Raw genomic sequence first — 18403 nt, 5'->3', positions numbered from 1 at the left:
AGTTTCAGTGGTTACTAAGTTACAGGAAATAGACTAAGGGAAAAGCATTCAGTTGGGGGAATTTAGTTATCTATGTTGATTTGTCAGGCTGCAATTTTATGGATAAATATTATTCTTTGTCTTCTGGTAATACATACTGAGCCTTTATAAACAGGGAAGGGCAATAGTAGTCTTCTCCAAATTATAAGAAAATCATATAAAAGAGAATATATCTTATTTTTCCAATTTAAAATGAGAACGTGTTATATCCAGTAGAGTGCCAATAAAATATAATTCATTATTCACAGACGTGGACCCCTGACATTCTCAAAGGGTTCATCCATGACCTTCATGAGTCTCCAGAATCATGAATATCACCATGACTTATAATTTCCACTATAAAAAGCAGTAAAGTGTGACTGAAAAATGTAAGGGATCTTTTTTAGACTCTTAATGGTTCTATAAATATGGGGCCAAGGTAATTTCTAAAGCTTCTTAAATAAATTTTGCCATTAAAATAAACTCTTTACTTCATTACATCTGTACCTTATTAACTCCATATTTCTCTGACTCTGCAAAGGAAAAAAAGTTAATCACAGTGTGAGAATTACTACATAGATGCCAATGAGAAAAGAAGAGGTAAGCTGTGCTGGGGCACAAATGCCAGGTGTGGGGTGTGATCCATTCACTAGTAAATGGCTGGCAAGTACACTCTGGCCTCCTAGCAGACCATTCAAATTTGTGTCTCAGCAAAGTATCTAACTAGAGGGATGTTTCAGGTCACTCAGTAGAGACTATTTTCGTTCATTAACATTCAGTCTGCAAAGAGCAATGGGCTGCTGCATGTAGCTCAAACCAGAGTCCTCAGAAGTGCGACGATGCCTCTGTGCTGCTCTTGTAAGTTTCTCTTTCTCTTTTGGTGAAGTCTCCCCTGCCTCTGTGAGCATCATGTACCTGCCTCTATTAGCATCTTTCCTGCTGTTTCATGGTTGTTTGCTCACTCTTGTCTCCCTCAGCAGGCTGTACACTTCTCAAGGGGATGTGTCGTCTGCCCTGTTGCCCAGCCTAGTGCCTGACACCTAGGAGCTGCTCAATAAATGTTTGAATCACTAAATTTATTTTTTTAATTGGATAAAATACTATTTCCCATAACTTAACTATGAGCACTGTCTCTTTACTTACATTAAGCATATATTTTTATATATTTTTAATTAATTTTATTTATTTATTTTTGGCTATGCTGGATCTTTGTTGCTGCATGAGGGCTTTTCACTAGTTGCGGTGTGTGGGCTTCTCATTGTGGTGGCTTCTTTTGTGGAGCACGGTTCCAGCGCGCCAGGCTCAGTAGTTGTGTCTCAGTAGTTTTGGTGCATGAGCTTTGTTGCTCCATGGCATGTGGGATCTTCCTGGACCAGGATTTGAACCCGTACCTTTGGCAATGGCAGGTGGATTCTTTACCACTGAGCCATCAGGGAAGCCCAATGAGCATATATTTTTTAATCTACTTCTTTCTTCAGGGCACCTCTTTGTCCCCCACCCACTTTGTCTCTCTCTCTAGCATCCCTGCTGCTGCTGCTGCTGCTAAGTCGCTTCAGTCATGTCAGACTCTGTGTGACCCCATGGACGGCAGCCAACCAGGCTCCCCCGTCCCTGGGATTCTCCAGGCAAGAACACTGGAGAGGGTTGCCATTTCCTTCTCCAATGCATGAAAGTGAAAAGTGAAAGTGAAGACGCTCAGTCATATCCGACTCTTAGCGACCCCATGGACTGCAGCCTACCAGGCTCCTCCGTCCATGGGATTTTCCAGGCAAGAGTACTGGAGTGGGTTGCCATTGCCTTCTCCAGATTAGCATCCCTACTTGATGTCAAATTGACATCCTTTGTCTTGAGCACTATTATCTCCTCTCAAAGGTTATCAGTTCTAAACACCAAGAAATGGAAAAGCTTTAATGACAGGACCTCGGAGACAATCATTCCTTGTGAATAACTTCATTCGAGTTTATTCTCAGGGCACACACAATTCCTCCTTTGTACTTCATGCTTCTGATGTTCTTGTGCATGACAGAGCCTCTCAGTTCCCCCAGTGAGAGCCCTAGAGCGCACTCTCCAGGATGCTGGCCTCTGTATCCCCTTTACAACTGCCTCCCTCAGCCTCCAGTGACCCCACACTCCATGTTTCTAGAAGCTGGTCAATCTCTGACTTTATTTTTCCTATCAGTTGACTCATTACTCAATTTGTCAAGTGAGCTTTTTGGAAACTCTGGGTCACAAAGGCCTATTTTCTAGTTGATCTTGGTAAGAGTTTTCAGAGACTGTAACAGACCACCAAAAATTGTTGAGGAATTACCCCGGGAATTTCTTGAAAGGGAGATAATTTCTATTTGACTTAGATGGTCCGAAGGCAAACAAGGGGGTTAACTGAATCCTCAAGGTCTTAGAGAATATGATTAAAGAAACCACTCTTTGCTGCGGGCAGTGGGGGGTGGGGGCTGTGGATAAAGCCCTCCTACTGCCACTTCAAGTCAGAGTAACCAGTTTGCTTTCCAGGCTCGGCTAAGAAGCCTTACAGGAAACAGGAAGTGGACCCTGGCAATGGAGTCAGGCTGCTTTGCTGAATGCGTTCAGTCCACGGTGCAGCAGCTTCTTCAAGTGGCCAATATTCATCAAGTTTTTCTAGTAGCCTCGTATTACAATAGGCTGCAGAGACTACCAAGGATGCCCTAATTGGTGAGCTGTCTTGTTGAATGTCACTTGTGCCTGTCTTTGCCACAAAATCCTTTTCTCAGTCCTTATATGCAGGGCTTGATGCTCTTCTTTTTTAAATACTTACTGCATGTGCTTTTAAAAAAAAAAATATTTATTTATTTGGCTGCACTGGATCTTAGTTGCAGCATGTGGGATCTAGTTTCCTGACAAGGGATTGAACCTGGGCCCCCTGCATTGGGAATACAGAGTCTTAGCCACTGGACAACTAAGGATATCCCTTGAAACCTTTCTTTTAATTCCAGGATTCTGCAAATCCCAGTTCTCTTGGCTTCTCTGACTCCTCTTGCTTCCTGCCTTCCCCCAGGGTATATTTCCTAAGGAGCCCTCCTCCCCAGCCTGAACTGCCTCAAGGCATTTACCCATGTTTCTGGTTTTAACTATTATTTTCAAAATTATTTATTATTCAGTGATGTCTGTGTGCCAAGTTCCTCCCTCCAGCCCAAACATTTCCTGAACTCAACACCAGCTTGTCTATCTGCCTCTAGATGTTTCTGTGTGGATATACTGCCAACTTCTTCATCTCGGTGAGTTGACACCTCTCTTCCTGCAAACCAGGGTCTCCTCTTGATGACCTTGTTTCTAGGTGAAGCTTCCTCCCTCTCCATTTTTGCCATTCTCCTCCCACACATCAAGGCAGAGCAAATTTTGATCCTAATCCCACCTATTCTAGAAATTTCGGGTATTTTTTGTTATTATTTGAATTCACCACAGGTTTTTGAGTTGGTATTGAATTGCTCCATTGATGGAACCCCAAGCAGTGCTTCTAGCCCTTTTTCTCTACTTCTACTATACCCTGGATTTCAAGCCAAGCAGATGGCTCACCCATCCCTCAAGAGGTCGCCATTCTTTCCTCTTCTCTTTGTAAGTTATGTTGTTGACTGAATGTTCATATCCCATCCTGCTCCACACAATCATAATAATAGCAATGGTGTATGTCTCACTGATTCCTCCTCTAGGTCTGTGAGGTAATATCATTATCCTCTTTTACAGACAGTGGTGCAAAGAGAGTAAGAACGTGCCCCAGGATCAAAACTAGCAAGTGGTTGTGTCAAGATTCAGATCTCTGTCTGACCACACACTCTGACCCCCTGACTCATGAGAACTTCTGCAAGCACTTCAGCTAGATATGATCTTTTCAACCCCTGAACTCCTGCTCAGAGCATACATTGGACACTGAATAGCTCATACATGAATGAATAGAATAATAGCAATTTTAATAGCTTTATAAGATTAAAGGAGAAGAAAGCATTAAGGATAAATCCAGATTTCTGGGCTAATTTGAGAGAAGGAGAGTTTGGTGGGTTGAGGGTTGCAGTGATCTTGATATCGGGATATAACCGCACATCCAAATGAAGCTACCCCATGGGGAAGTCATTGATGAGTGTCTTGTCTGAGTTGTCATTTTAGAAATTGCAGTTTATTTTATTTATGCATTTTAGACCACACAACGCGGCTTGTGGGATCTTAGTTCCCTGACCAGAGATTGAACCCATGGCCCCTGCAGTGGAAGTGCAAAGTCCTACCCACTGGACTACCAGAGAATTTCCTGGAAGTTACAGTTTAGTGCAATTCCTTCTATCATTTTTCCTTCCTTCCTTTTATGTCTTTGTCTTCCCTTCTTTATTTTCCTTCAGAAATATCATTGAGCTTTTTTTAGTATCTGATATTATGATGGTGCTTAGAGTTGGATATGTAAGATACTACATCCTGTTCTTACGTTGTTCATAGCACTCACCCTTTTAAAAATACTATTTATTATATATCTTTCTCATGAATACATTATCATCCTAAGTTTGTGCCTCATATTTAATTTGATTTTGTGTCTTTAGTTCTAAACACAGTGCCTGGCAAATAGTAAATGCTCAAATGATATTGAGTAAAAAGTCGTGTGGTGCAGAACAAAGGAAAGGATATTTCGGGTTGAGATCAGTGCTCCTTAAATTGTAATGCATGTATAAATCCCCTGGGGATCTTGTTAAAAGATTCTGATTCAGTAGGTCTGGGGTGGGGGCATGGAGGGGTCCAGAAATGAGATTCTGCCTTTGTAGTCAGTTTCTAGGTCCTTGTTATTCAAAATGTGGTTTGTGGACTCATAGCATTGGCAGACAAGTTGAGAAGCATGATGGAGAGGATGGTATGTAAGGGAGAAGTAGGAAATTTAGTGCGGCAGAGAATAGCTCCTGAAAGGGTAGGCATGGGGATTGATGAGCCCAGAAAGGAGGTTAGGACCAGAGGTCATGGCTCCCAGGTATAGTGGAAAGCTAATGCAGTTGGAGTCAGGCATGCTGTACTATGCTGTACTTAGTTGCTCAGTCATGTCTGACTCTTTGCAACCCCATGAACTGAAGTCCACCAGGCTTCTTTGTCCATGAGGATTCTCCAGGCAAGAGTACTGGAGTGGTTGCCATGCCCTCCCCCAGGGAATCTTCCCAACTCAGGGATTGAACCCAGGTCTCCGACATTGCAGGCAGATTCTTTACCAGCTGAACTACCCAGGAAGCCCAGAGTCAGACATACTTGAGTTCTAATCTCAGTTTGGACAAGTACTGGTGGTACAATGTCATTGCTCCTAATTCTCACTTTCCTTGTTTACACATGAGAACAGGGAAAGCAAAATGTCTCCTTCACAAGGCTGCTGTGAGCATTAACTTGATGTAAATTTTCTAGGTCAATGCCTGGCCCATGGTGGGCACTCAATAAATGGTAGTGATCATCATTACCAGGGTAGGTGACGGACAGTGTGAGTCTGGGCAGATAGAGAAAATATCATTTCTGCCTATAGTGATTTCTAGAGTGGATGAATCATCCATGTGTTAGGCCTTCTGCCTATTGCCTCTCCCTTCTCTATTTTGGTCACACTTCCTTGGTGGCTCAGATGGTAAACGCATCTGCCTACAATGAGGGAGACCGGGGTTCAATCTCTGGGTCAGGAAGATCCCCTGGAGAAGGAAATGGCAACCCACTCCAGTACTCTTGCCTGGAAAATCCCATGAACAGAGGAGCTTGGTAGGCTACAGTCCATGGGGTCGCAAAGAGTCGGACACGACTGAGAGACTTCACTTCTTTAGAAGCTTCTCTATTTTGGCTTCATGACTCAAGGGGATAAACTGTAAACTGATTTCATGGCTTGAGGCCCTAGGTAAGATTTCTACTCACAGTAGATCAGGTCAGGAAATACCCTTAGCAGAAGGCAGGCACCTGGATTTGCTTTGCTGTCAACCACATTTCTTTTAGACAACTTCCCTTTTCTCTTCTTCAGTCTCAGGTTATCCTGCCAAATTCCAACTAATCTTGGAAGAGATGTGTCTGACCAAATTCTTTCATGTGGGTCAGACAATAGAATTTGTTGGAGCAACAATTCGGTGACATTGTCTATCCACACATGATCTTTCTCATTAGTTGCTGTCCAGCTCTTGTGCTGTGTGGGAAGCAGACCCCTACTTGTCCTCAAACACACCCTTCTCCAACTCCTTTGTCTCTATTTGTGTTCAGTCCTCATCATCCAGAGCACTAGTCTCCAGGACAGTCTCCACTAGAGGAGAGGAAGAAAATAATAAAATTCCTATTTTATTTGTGTTTTATTAATGACCATACAGTATCAGTGTTGTGGTACTGATGGATACAATTTATAAATAAACAGGCAAACCCATATGGCAACAACTGATCTTTTATCTTTGCAATTGTCTAATTGCAATTCCTTCTAACTGGTCTTGGCTCAATCCCATCTTGTATATTACACTGAGGATTATCTCTTTTTTTTTCAATCTCTTTTTAAAAGTTGAAATTATGTTAATTTACAATGTGGGTTAGCTTCAGGTGTACAGAAAAGTGATCTGAAAAAGAATATATATATTCTTTTCAATTTTTTTCCTTTATAGGTTATTACAAAACATTGCATATAGTTCCCTGTGCTATACAGTAGGTCCTTATTGTTTATCTATGTTGTGTGTATATGTTTATATTGGGTATACTATGGTAGTGTATATACATTAACCCTAAGCTCCTAACTTATCTGCCTTATACCAAAGATTCTCTTTCTGAAATGTATTTCTCATTGTTCACTGGCCTGTCTAAAGTCATTCATTCATTCATGTGCTGAGCAGCTGCCACTGGTCAGGCACTATTGTACTCTAGACTTACAAAGGTGAGTGAGATGCTGCCCTTGCCTTTACAGAATCCAGGGAAGTAGGCTCCTTGTGATCTGCTCCACCATGTGATGAAAGATTTTGTGATCTGCAACCTAATTTCCAAACTCTCCTGTTTACATTTAGTCACACCGAGGTGATTAGCATCACCTAATTTTCACCCGTGTCCTCTCCACTTTCACATTCTGCAAAAATGTAAGCTCCGTAAGGGCAGGGATCTTTGTATTCCAAATGCCAGTATATAGTGGGTGCTTAATAAATACTTATTGACTGCAGGACTACTCAGTGTGTGTTGATTCCCTTCCTCATTAAGATCTTTTCTCTCTGTCACATATCTTTCACATAGCCAACTCATCCTTCAGATCTCAGCCTAAATGCCACTCCTTCAGCAATGCTTTTGACTTCCCAGACTCAGTGAGGGCTCACTATTGTGCATCCTTAAATCCCTCTGTACCTTTTCCTCACACCATGTATCATATTATTAATAATCATTTCTGGAATTATTTAATTATGCTCTGTCTTCATCGCTAGATTATAGACTCCGTAAGGGTAGGGACTATGTTTAATTTTGTCATTGCTGTTTTATCCAGCCTTCAAAACAATGCCCAATACATAGTGGTTGTTCACAAAATGTCAAATGAGGGTGATGTAACCTGCCCAGTTTCCCAGTCCTTCTGACAGGAGGGAAAGGGACAGGGCACAACCTTTAAAAGAGTGACCTAGGCCAAGGACGTGACTCAAACTGATTAGAACAAAATAGGCCCAAGATGGCTGATGAGTTGACTTCCACTAGACCTTTAGCCTCAGCATACACTCATTTTAACACATCAGCAAGCTAAATGACACACCCACCAATCCCATGACAGTTCAAAGTTTGACCATAAAGGTAAAAGAGTGGGCAGTGGCCCAATTCTTAGAAATCCCCATCCCTTCCCTCAAATAGCTGGAATACTTCAGCCACTCATTAGCCTAGGAAATTACCCATGCCTATAAAAACATCTACTTCTGATTCATTGATTACGATAAAGCATTTGACTGTATGCATCACAACAAACTGTGGAAAATTCTTAAAGAAAACGGTTTACCGGACCACCTTACCTGTCTTCTGAGAAACCTGTATGTGGGTCAAGAAGCAACAGTTAGAACCTTCGGTTCAGTTCAGTTCAGTCGCTCAGTTGCATACAACTCTTTGTGACCCCATGAATCACAGCACGCCAGGCCTCCCTGTCCATCACCAACTCCTGAAGTTTACCCAGACTCACGTCCATTGAGTCCATGATGCCATCCAGCCATCTCATCCTCTGTCGTCCCCTTCTCCTCCTGCCCCCAATCGTCCCCTTCTCCTCCTGCCCCCAATCCCTCCCAGCATCAGGGTCTTTTCCAGTGAGTCAACTATTCGCATGAGGTGGCCAAAATATTGGAGTTTCAGCTTCAACATCAGTCCTTACAAAGAACACCCAGGACTGATCTCCTTTAGGATGGACTGATTGGATCTCCTTGCAGTCCAAGGGACTCTCAAGAGTCTTCTCCAACACCACAGTTCAAAAGAATCAATTCTTCAGCGCTCAGCTTTCTTCACAGTCCAACTATCACATCCATACCTGACCACTGGAAAAACCATACTCTTGACTAGATGGACCTTTGTTGGCAAAGTAATGTCTCTGCTTTTGAATATGCTATCTAGGTTGGTCATAACTTTCCTTCCAAGGAGTAAGCGTCTTTTAATTTCCTGGCTGCAGTCACCATCTGCAGTGATTTTGGAGCCCCCCAAAATAAAGTCTGACACTGTTTCCACTGTTTCCCCATCTATTTCCCATGACGTGATGGGACCAGATGCCATGATCTTCATTTTCTGAATGTTGAGCTTTAAGCCAACTTTCTCACTCTCCACTTTCACTTTCATCAAGAGGATTTTTATTTCCTCTTCACTTTCTGCCATAAGGGTGGTGTCATCTGCATATCTGAGGTTATTGATATTTCTCCTGGCAATCTTGATTCCAGCTTGTGCTTCATCCAGCCCAGCGTTTTTCATGATGTACTCTGCATATACGTTAAATAAGCAGGGTGACAATATACAGCCTTGACGTACTCCTTTTCCTATTTGGAACCAGTCTGTTGTTCCATGTCCAGTGGTAACTGTTGCTTCCTGACCTGCGTACAGGTTTCTCAAGAGGCAGGTCAGGTGGTCTGGTATTCCCATCTCTTTCAGAATTTTCTACAGTTTCTTGTGATCCACACAGTCAAAGGCTTTGGCATAGTCAATAAAGCAGAAATAGATTTTTTTTGGAACTCTCTTGCTTTTTTGATGATCCAGCAGATGTTGGCAATTTGATCTCTGGTTCCTCTGCCTTTTCTAAAACCAGCTTGAACATCTGGAAGTTCACGGTTCATGTACTGCTGAAGCCTGGCTTGGAGAATTTTGAGCATTACTTTACTAGCGTGTGAGATGAGTGCAATTGTGTGGTAGTTTGAGCATTCTTTGGCATTGCCTTTCTTTGGGATTGGAATGAAAACTGACCTTTTCTAGTCCTGTGGCCACTGCTGAGTTTTCCCAATTTGCTGGCATATTGAGTGCAGCACTTTCACAGCATCATCTTTCAGGATTTGAAATAGCTCAACTGGAATTCCATCACCTCCACTAGCTTTGTTCATAGTGATGCTTTCTAAGGCTTGACTTAGAAAATGTGACTTGACTTCACATTCCAGGATGTCTGGGTCTAGGTGAGTGATCACACCATTGTGATTATCTTGGTCGTGAAGCTCTTTTTTGTACAGTTCTTCTGTGTATTCTTGCCACCTCTTCTTAATATCTTCTGCTTCTGTTAGGTCCCTACCATTTCTGTCCTTTATTGAGCCCTTCTTTGCATGAAATGTTCCTTTGGTATCTCTGATTTTCTTGAAGAGATCTCTAGTCTTTCCCATTCTATTGTTTCCCTCTATTTCTTTGCATTGATTGCTGAGGAAGGCTTTCTTATCTCTCCTTGATTTTCTTTGGAACTCTGTATTCAAATGGGTATATCTTTCCTTTTCTCTTTTGCTTTTCGCTTCCCGTCTTTTCCCAGCTATTTGTAAGGCCTCCTCAGACAGCCATTTTGCTTTTTTTGCCTTTCTCTTTCTTGGGGATGGTCTTAAATCTTGTCTCCTGTACAATGTCACGAACCTCCACCCATATTTCTTCAGGCACTCTGTCTATCAGATCTAGTCCTTTAAATCTATTTCTCACTTCCACTGTATAGTCATAAGGAATTTGATTTAGGTCATACCTGAATGGTCTAGTGGTTTTCTCCACTTTCTTCAATTTCAGTCTGAATTCGGCAATAAGGAGTTCATGATCCAAGCCACAGTCAGCTCCCCGTCTTCTTTTTGCTGACTGTATAGAGCTTCTCCATCTTTGGCTACAAAGAATATAATCAATCTGATTTTGGTGTCGACCATCTGGTGATGTCCATGTGTAGAGTCTTCTCTTGTGTTGTTGGAAGACAGTATTCGCCATGACCAGTGCATTCTCTTGGCAGAATTCTATTAGCCTTTGCCCTGCTTCATTCCGTACTCCAAGGCCAAATTTGCCTGTTACTCCAGGTGTTTCTTGACTTCCTACTTTTGCATTCCAGTCCCCTATAATGAAAAGGACATCTTTTTTGGGTGTTAGTTCTAAAAGGTCTTGTAGGTCTTCATACAACCGTTCAACTTCAGCTTCTTCAGTATTACTTGTTGGGGCATAGGCTTGGATTACCATAGTATTGAATGGTTTGCTTTGGAAATGAACAAAGATCATTCTGTCATTTTTGAGGTTGCATCCAAGTACTGTATTTTGCACTCTTTTGTTGACCATGATGGCTACTCCATTTCTTCCAAGGGATTCCTGCCCACAGTAGAAGATATAATGGTCATCTGAGTTAAATTCACCCATTCCAGTCCATTTTAGTTCGCTGATTCCTAGAATGTTGACTTTCATTCTTGTCATCTCTTGTTTGACCACTTCCAATTTGACTTGATTCATGGACCTAACATTCCAGGTTCCTATGCAATATTGCTCTTTACAGCATTGGAACTTGCCTCTATCACCAGTCACATCCACAACTGGGTATTGTTTTTGCTTTGGCTCCATCCCTTCATTTTTTCTGGAGTTATTTCTCCATTAATCTCCAGTAGCATATTGGGCACCTACCGACCTGGGGAATTCCTCTTTCAATATCCTATCATTTTGCCTTTTCATACTGCTCATGGGGTTCTCAAGGCAAGAATACTGAAGTGGTTTGCCATTCCCTTCTCCTGTGGACCACATTCTGTCAGACCTCTCCACCATGACTCTTCCGTCTTGGGTGGCCCCACATGGCATGGCTTGGTTCATTGAGTTGGACAAGGCTGTGGTCCATGTGAGTCCAAGTGGCTGTGGTCCAAGTAAGTTAGAACCTTACTTGGAACAATAAACTCGTTCAAAATTGGAAAAGGAGTATGACAAGGCTATACATTGTCAATCTACTTATTTAACTTATATTCAGAGTACATCATGTGTAATCTTGGGCTGAATGAATCACAAGCTGGAATCAAGATTTCTGGGAGAAATATCAACAACCTCAGACTTGCAGATGATACCACCCTTATGGCCGAAAGTGAAGAGAAACTACAGAACCTCTTGATGAGGGTGAAAGAGAAGAGTGAAAAATCTGGCTTAAAACTCAGCATTCCAAAAAACTAAGAAAATGGCATCCAGTTCCATCACTTCATGGCAAATAGGAAGGGAAAAAAGTGGAACCGGTGATGGATTTTATTTTCTTGGGTTCCACAATCACTACTGATGGTGTCTGCGGCCATGAAATTAAAAGACACTTGTTTCTTGGAAGAAAAGCTATGACAAACCTAGACAGCATAGATCACTTTTCCAACAAAGGTCTGTCTATTCAAAGCTATGGTTTTTCCAGTAGTCATGTATGGGTGTGAGAATTGGACCATTAAGAGGGCTAAGCACTAAAGAATCAATGCTTTCACATTTTGGTGCTGGAGAAGATTCTTGAGAGTCCCTTGGACTGCAAGGAGATCAAACCTGTCAATCCTAAAGGAAATCAACCTTTTTAAATAAATCCACTTAGCTGTCAATTTTTCTCTCACTGAATTTTTTATGCGATGAGATGTCAAGAGCCTAAGCTTCATTAAGTCTTGGGACCAGGTGCGATCTCAGTTAAAAGATCATGGGTTCGAGTCCCAATCTGAGTTGCGTGGTTTCAGGACTAGACACATTTCTCTCAGTGCCAGCTTTGGGATCTCCTCCTTAGTTTCAGGTCCTACCCCTCCTGGACTTCCTCATCCAAATTGTGTTGGGGACATGTATCTGGAGATAGCAAAAGAGACTGTGATGAGATGGTGTGTGGATCCCCAGATACTGATTGTGTGGAGTGTTTTAATGCGTGTTGTATTTACTCAGAAAATTCAACCTGGGGCTTGGTCCAGGCTAAAGAAATACAATCCGGGGTAGAACTCTTAGTGAGGGTTTACCATTTGAAAAAAGTATTTATTTATTTATTTTTATTACTGTTGGGAAATAGTGATTGATGGAAAACAAGACCAAATCACATTATAATAAAAGGAACGAGTAGTATATGAACACAATACAAAAGGGGAGGAGAAAAACAGAGAAGATCTTTAAATTGGGTTTTTACTGAAACAGAAACTAATTTTATTGGTATTGTTCAGTAAGTATCACACACAGTAGAAGCAAAATAACATTAGTGTTTACACTTCCTGAGGCAACACCCACAATTCTGTACCAACAGGAGACAAGTATCAAGTAGGTCACACATTTTATTTCATAAACACCTCATGGAGCTGGGTGGAAAATGCTATGCTCTCTCCCCAAAATGTTTGAAGCACAATTGATTACATCTTAAAATAGGCCCAAAGCCTGGCACTGGGAGCTTTATTGGAAAGTTATGTCTCTGAGGCTTTTTTTTTTAATTTAAATTTATTTATTTTAATTGGCTTTTAGAGGATTGAAAGTGATATCAACTCTCTAGTCCCAGGAAGTCACAGAGAGATTTTGAGCCTCTTGTTTAGATTTGTAATTCAATAAGATGATCTTCATGGTTACCTCCAGATTTCCTCTTGTTTTTGTTTTTGGAAAAAACTTTGCTTGGGGCAAAAGATGAGAATTTGACAACAGGAACTTGAGACCTGGTAAAAACATGGTAGTTGATTCTCCCATAGAACTTGGGGGATGGGAAGTGAAGGTAGCACAGGGAAGAGAGAGGAAAGAGGTGAGAGCAGGTGGCCTGCTCTCTGGGTAGGAAGATTAGAACAGGGAGATTTAATGTCCAGTATAGATGTTCTGTATTATTTTTTCGTGTAAAAAACCCACTCCTCTTTGTTCCCAAACCCTTAATACAACCTTCCTTATTTACAAAGGCATTGGGTGTATGTGTGTGTTTGTAAATTAAAGAATAGGACTGAGTTCCACCCATGTCTGGGTCAGTTAAAGGGCAAACAACTGTATGAGTTAGAATAAGAACAAGAGTTGAGAAATGACATGAAGTTAGAGTCAAAAGAGGCTATGAAGACATAAACTTCCTGGAGTTGACAGAAACCTTGGAAAAAGTGAATAAATTTTCTGAGGGCATGCTGCTGCTGCTGCTAAGTCGCTTTAGTCGTGTCGACTCGGTGCGACCCCATAGACGGCAGCCCACCAGGCTCCCCCGTCCCTGGGATTCTCCAGGCAAGAACACTGGAGTGGGTTGCCATTTCCTTCTCCAACGCATGAAAGTGAAAAGTGAAGGTGAAGTCAGTCAGTGGTTTTCTACTCTTAGCGACCCCATGGACTGCAGCCTACCAGGCTCCTCCGTCCATGGGATTTTCCAGGCAAGAGTACTGGAGTGGGTTGCCATTGCCTTCTCCTCTGAGGGCATAGGTAAGAAGAATTTGAGCCAAGCCAATCCTTCTTTTGAAGGAGAAGGCAGGCCCCAATACACCAGGTCACATTCAAAATGGCAAAAACAAAAAAGCAGAAACCTTTGTGAGCACATACCACTGGAATAAGTAATTCTTTTTATTATTGCTGGAAACTGCCCTGCCCTGCTTACTTTATATGGTTGTTAAAGGTTGACGGGGGCCATCAGGTGGATAGTGTATGTATGTGAAAGTTTATCACTTTGTCAGATATTGTTATTACTGTTACTATTTTATGTGGCTTAAAGTGCTCTCTTCTTGTGTCCTCAGACTTGATGACTCAATTTTCATACTGGAAAGCATTACACAAAGGTTATTGTTTGTTCTTCTTGGTTGTTGGAGACCAAAGGCCACTCTGTAGAGATAGCATCTTTCTAAGCACTCTGTCTATGGTAATAACTAAAATAAATGCAAAACTGAGAAATGTTGCAAAGGTATAAAGAAATTGAGCAATTTCCTCCTTAAAGAGGAAGAAATTAAAATATGACATTAAACAAACGAAACAATGATCAATGGAAGGGAATTCAGCTCCTTTTCCAGATGACAGAGAGTAATGGCATCTGAAAAGAGGCAATCTAAAGGAAATTTTCAAGGTAAGGAGTAGAGGCAAAAGCAAAAGCGATTTTACCTACTTTATCCAAGTTTCAGGGGGATGTGGAGACAATTGAGCAGAATGTGTAAAGAAGATATATAAGCAGAAATGATAAAAACCAAAAGGCAGACCGAGGAAATTAGTGTGATAAGATACATGGCAAACAGGCATAAAGGCACATTAGCTTGAGGCAGTGACTCCTGACTCCCCCAGCGTGGAAGGCAGCACTGTCCTGGAGCTGGTAGGGTGTGTCTGGGAGATTCGATGATTTCTAAGATGTGAAATGGGGAAGACTCAGTGGGCTGTTAGCCTACTATGTGGGTTTACCTATTAAGCTTCAGTTCAAACATTCTTTTTTCTGTTGTTACTAGTATTTTGAGGAGAGAAGTAAGGGGAGCTGAGCACTTTGTTGGAGGTAAAAGCAATGCCTAGAAGGTCTAGAGGTAAGAGGAGCATGGTACAGGGCTGGGAAGACTTCCAACACCTTGACCTGTGGTGGAAGTCATCCAAAGGATGGGCAATTCAGAAATCAGATGGGATACATAGAGGCCAGCACAAAGGCTCTATTAATTTTTACTTTCTTGAAACAGGGGTTGACAACTGTGGCATATGCTCAGAAGAAGAAGTCAGAGTAGGGAACTGTCAGCCAGGTTGGAAGTAGACTTTGTGCTCATCTACTATCTCATACTACAACCTTGGGTGAATAATTTATCCTTTCTGAGCTTCAGTTTCTTCATCAGAAAAGTAGAATTAGTCACACCTTCCTCATTGCCTCCAAATAGAATATTATATGTATAAATACTTGGACATAGTGGGACTGTGAATACGTAAGTCAGATGAGGACATTTTGAATGGAAAAGATGATGTGTTTGTTTCTGGAACTCTTCCAAGCCCCTCTGAGGATCTTTTCTTCCTTTTGGATTAATTGCCTCTTTCTGTAAAGCACTAGACTGTATCTCAAGTGACTGTCAACTATTCTCTGCTAAGGTGCTTATTGACTAATAATTTATGAAAAATCTCCCACATGCCAGACAATATGCTAGCCATTGAAGATTCAAAGGTAAATACTATTCTTGCCCTGGTAGAACTCACAATCTAGGAAGAAAGAAATTAATATAAAAGACAGTGAAGTTCTATAATAGAAGTTTTAAGTTGTGGGAGAGATAGGAGAGATAGAGAAGAGAAGCTTGAGGCAGAAGGGGAAGTCTTCTCAGAACAGAAGATATATGTTCTAGGATCTGAAGGATGAATAAGCGTTCCCCATTGAGAGGGCCATTGTGGGTGGTGTTTGCAGGGGAATGGCATGGGCAAAGGCATGAGCATATGGAAGTATTTTAAGTATTTAGGAAACGGAGAGAAGACTGATTCAGGTAAATTCTAATTTAGGGGTGGAATGGGGAAAGATGGAAGACAATATAGGATGGGTTGCTGGAGGCTAGGTCTTTTCAATGAATTTGGAACAGGTTGGAAAAACAATGGAGTATTACCATAATAGTTTTCCTTGGTTAAACTCCATTTGGTCATGATGAATCATCTTCTTTATATATTGATAGACTGGGTTTGCTAAAATGTGGTAATGACATTTAGTGTTTATATTCTGTGGTTTCTTTATTGTAATATCATTGTCTGGTTTTTCTATCACGGTAGTGCATGCATCATAGAATAAGTTGTAAGTGGTCCTTCTTTATCATATCAGTTTTTTATTGCTGCTCTAAAAAGTAACACAGATTTTGTGGCTTAACACAACAAAAATCTATTATCATACAGTTCTGGAGATCAGAAGTCCAAGATGAATTTTACTGAGGTAAAATCAAGGTATTGATAGGGCTGACTTCCTTCTGGAGGCCCTAGGACAGAATCAGTTTCCTTGCCTTTTCTGGCTTCTGGAGGCTACCTGCATTCCTTGGCTTATATCATCTTCCTTTATCTTCAAAGCCAGAAGTGTAGCATCTTTTTTGATCTCTCATTTCAAGTCTCCTGACTCTCTCTTAAGTGAAAGGACTCTTGTGATTACATCGGGTCCATCAGGATAATGCAGATTAGTCTCTCCATCCTAAGGTCCTTAAGTTTAATTACTTCTACAAAGTCCCCTTTGCCATATAAGGTAACATGTTCTGTTCTTCCTTCCTACTTTTATTCAATTTTTTTAAAGGAAAAATTTGTGTAGAATTAGTATTATTTCTTCCTTAAATGTTTGGTAGAACTTGCTGGTGAAGTCATCTGGGCCTGGAGATTTCTTCATGGGAAGATTTTTAGCTACAGATGAAATTTCTTTAATAGGCTTAACACTATTCAGATTATATACTTCTTTTTAAGAGAGCTTCAGTAGATAATGCCTTTAAAAATAATTTTTAACATTTTATCTAAGTTGCTGAATTTATTAGCATAAAGTTGGTTATAATATTCCTTTGTTATTTTTTTTAATCCCATAGGATATATTGTGAAATCCAATTTCTTGTTCTAATTGGTTATTAGTGTCTTCTCTCTTTTTTGGTCATAAACAATCTGTGTAGAAGTTTATGAGTTTTATTGATATTCTCAAAGAACAAGCTTTTGTTTCACTGATTTTATCTATTGTTATTCTCTTTTTATTTTATTGGTTTAGACTGTTATTATTTGCTTTCTTCTTACGCTAGATTTATTTCAGTTCAAAATACTTTATATGGACCCTTGTGATTTCTTCTTTGACCCATGGTTTAGTTATATATGTGTTGTTTAATGTTTAAATATTTACAGAATTCTAGGTTGATGGTTTTCTTCTTTAAGCATTTTAAAGATGTTGCTCCACTTTCTTGGGCCTTATATTGTACTCAAAGAGAAATTGCCTGTGATTCTTACCCTGTTCCTCTACATGTGATATGTTTTTTTTTGCTTTTTAATCTCCATTTTAAAAAGATTTTTGCTTTATCATGGGTTTTGAGCAATCTGATTTTGATATGCCTTGGTATACTTTTTGTAATGTTTCTTCTTTGGAACTTCTTGGGTCTGTGTCTATAGTTTTCACCAAATTTTGAAAAAATTTTTTTTTCTTCAAAAATTTTTTACATCTTCTTCCTCTTTCTTTTTCCTTTCATTTATGGCCATCAATTATACATATATTAGACTACTTAAAGTTCTTCCACAGCTCATTTGTACTTTGGTAATTTTTTTCAATAATTTTTCTCCCTGTAGTTTATTTAGAATACTTCTATTATTATTCTTATTATTATTTACTGAACTTTTCTTCTACAGTGCTCTTAACATTTTTTATTATATTTTTTCATATTACGAGTATTTTTCATCTATAAAAATTCAGTTTGGATCTTTAAAAAATATCTTTTATATAACTCCTTAACATGTCCATGATTTCCACTATCTTCTTGAGTATATGGAATGTACTTGTATATGTAATAGTTGTTTTAAGGTCTTTGTTTAATAGTTCTTTCATCTGATCTTTGTTTTTAAACTTTGATAAGTGGAACCAGGCAATCTTTTCAGTTCAGTTCAGTTCAGTCGCTCAGTCATGTCTGACTCTTTGCGACCCCATGGACTGCAGCACGCCAGGCCTCACTGTCCATCACCAACTCCCACAGTTTATTCAAACTCATCTCCATTGAGTCAGTGATGTCATCCAACCATCTCATCTTCTGTCGTCCCCTTCTTCTCCTGCCCTCAATCTTTCCCAGCATCAGAGTCTTTTCAAATGAGTCAGCTCTTCATATTAGGTGGCCAAAGTATTGGAGTTTCAGCTTCAACATCAGTCCTTCCAATGAACACTCAATGAACATTTCAATGAAAACTTCCAATGATCTCCTTTAGGATGGGCTGGTTGGATCTCCTTGCAGTCCAAGGGACTCTCAAGAGTCTTCTCCAACACCACAGTTCAAAAGCATCAATTCTTCGGCGCTCAGTTTTCTTCATAGTCCAACTCTCACATCCATACACGAGTACTGGAAAAACCATAGCCTTGACTAGACAGACCTTTGTTGGCAAAGTAATGTCTCTG

Source organism: Bubalus kerabau, chromosome 6, assembly GCF_029407905.1.
Source record: "Bubalus kerabau isolate K-KA32 ecotype Philippines breed swamp buffalo chromosome 6, PCC_UOA_SB_1v2, whole genome shotgun sequence".
Classification (NCBI taxonomy): Eukaryota; Metazoa; Chordata; class Mammalia; order Artiodactyla; family Bovidae; genus Bubalus; species Bubalus kerabau.
Note: the sequence above shows the minus strand (reverse complement) of the source record.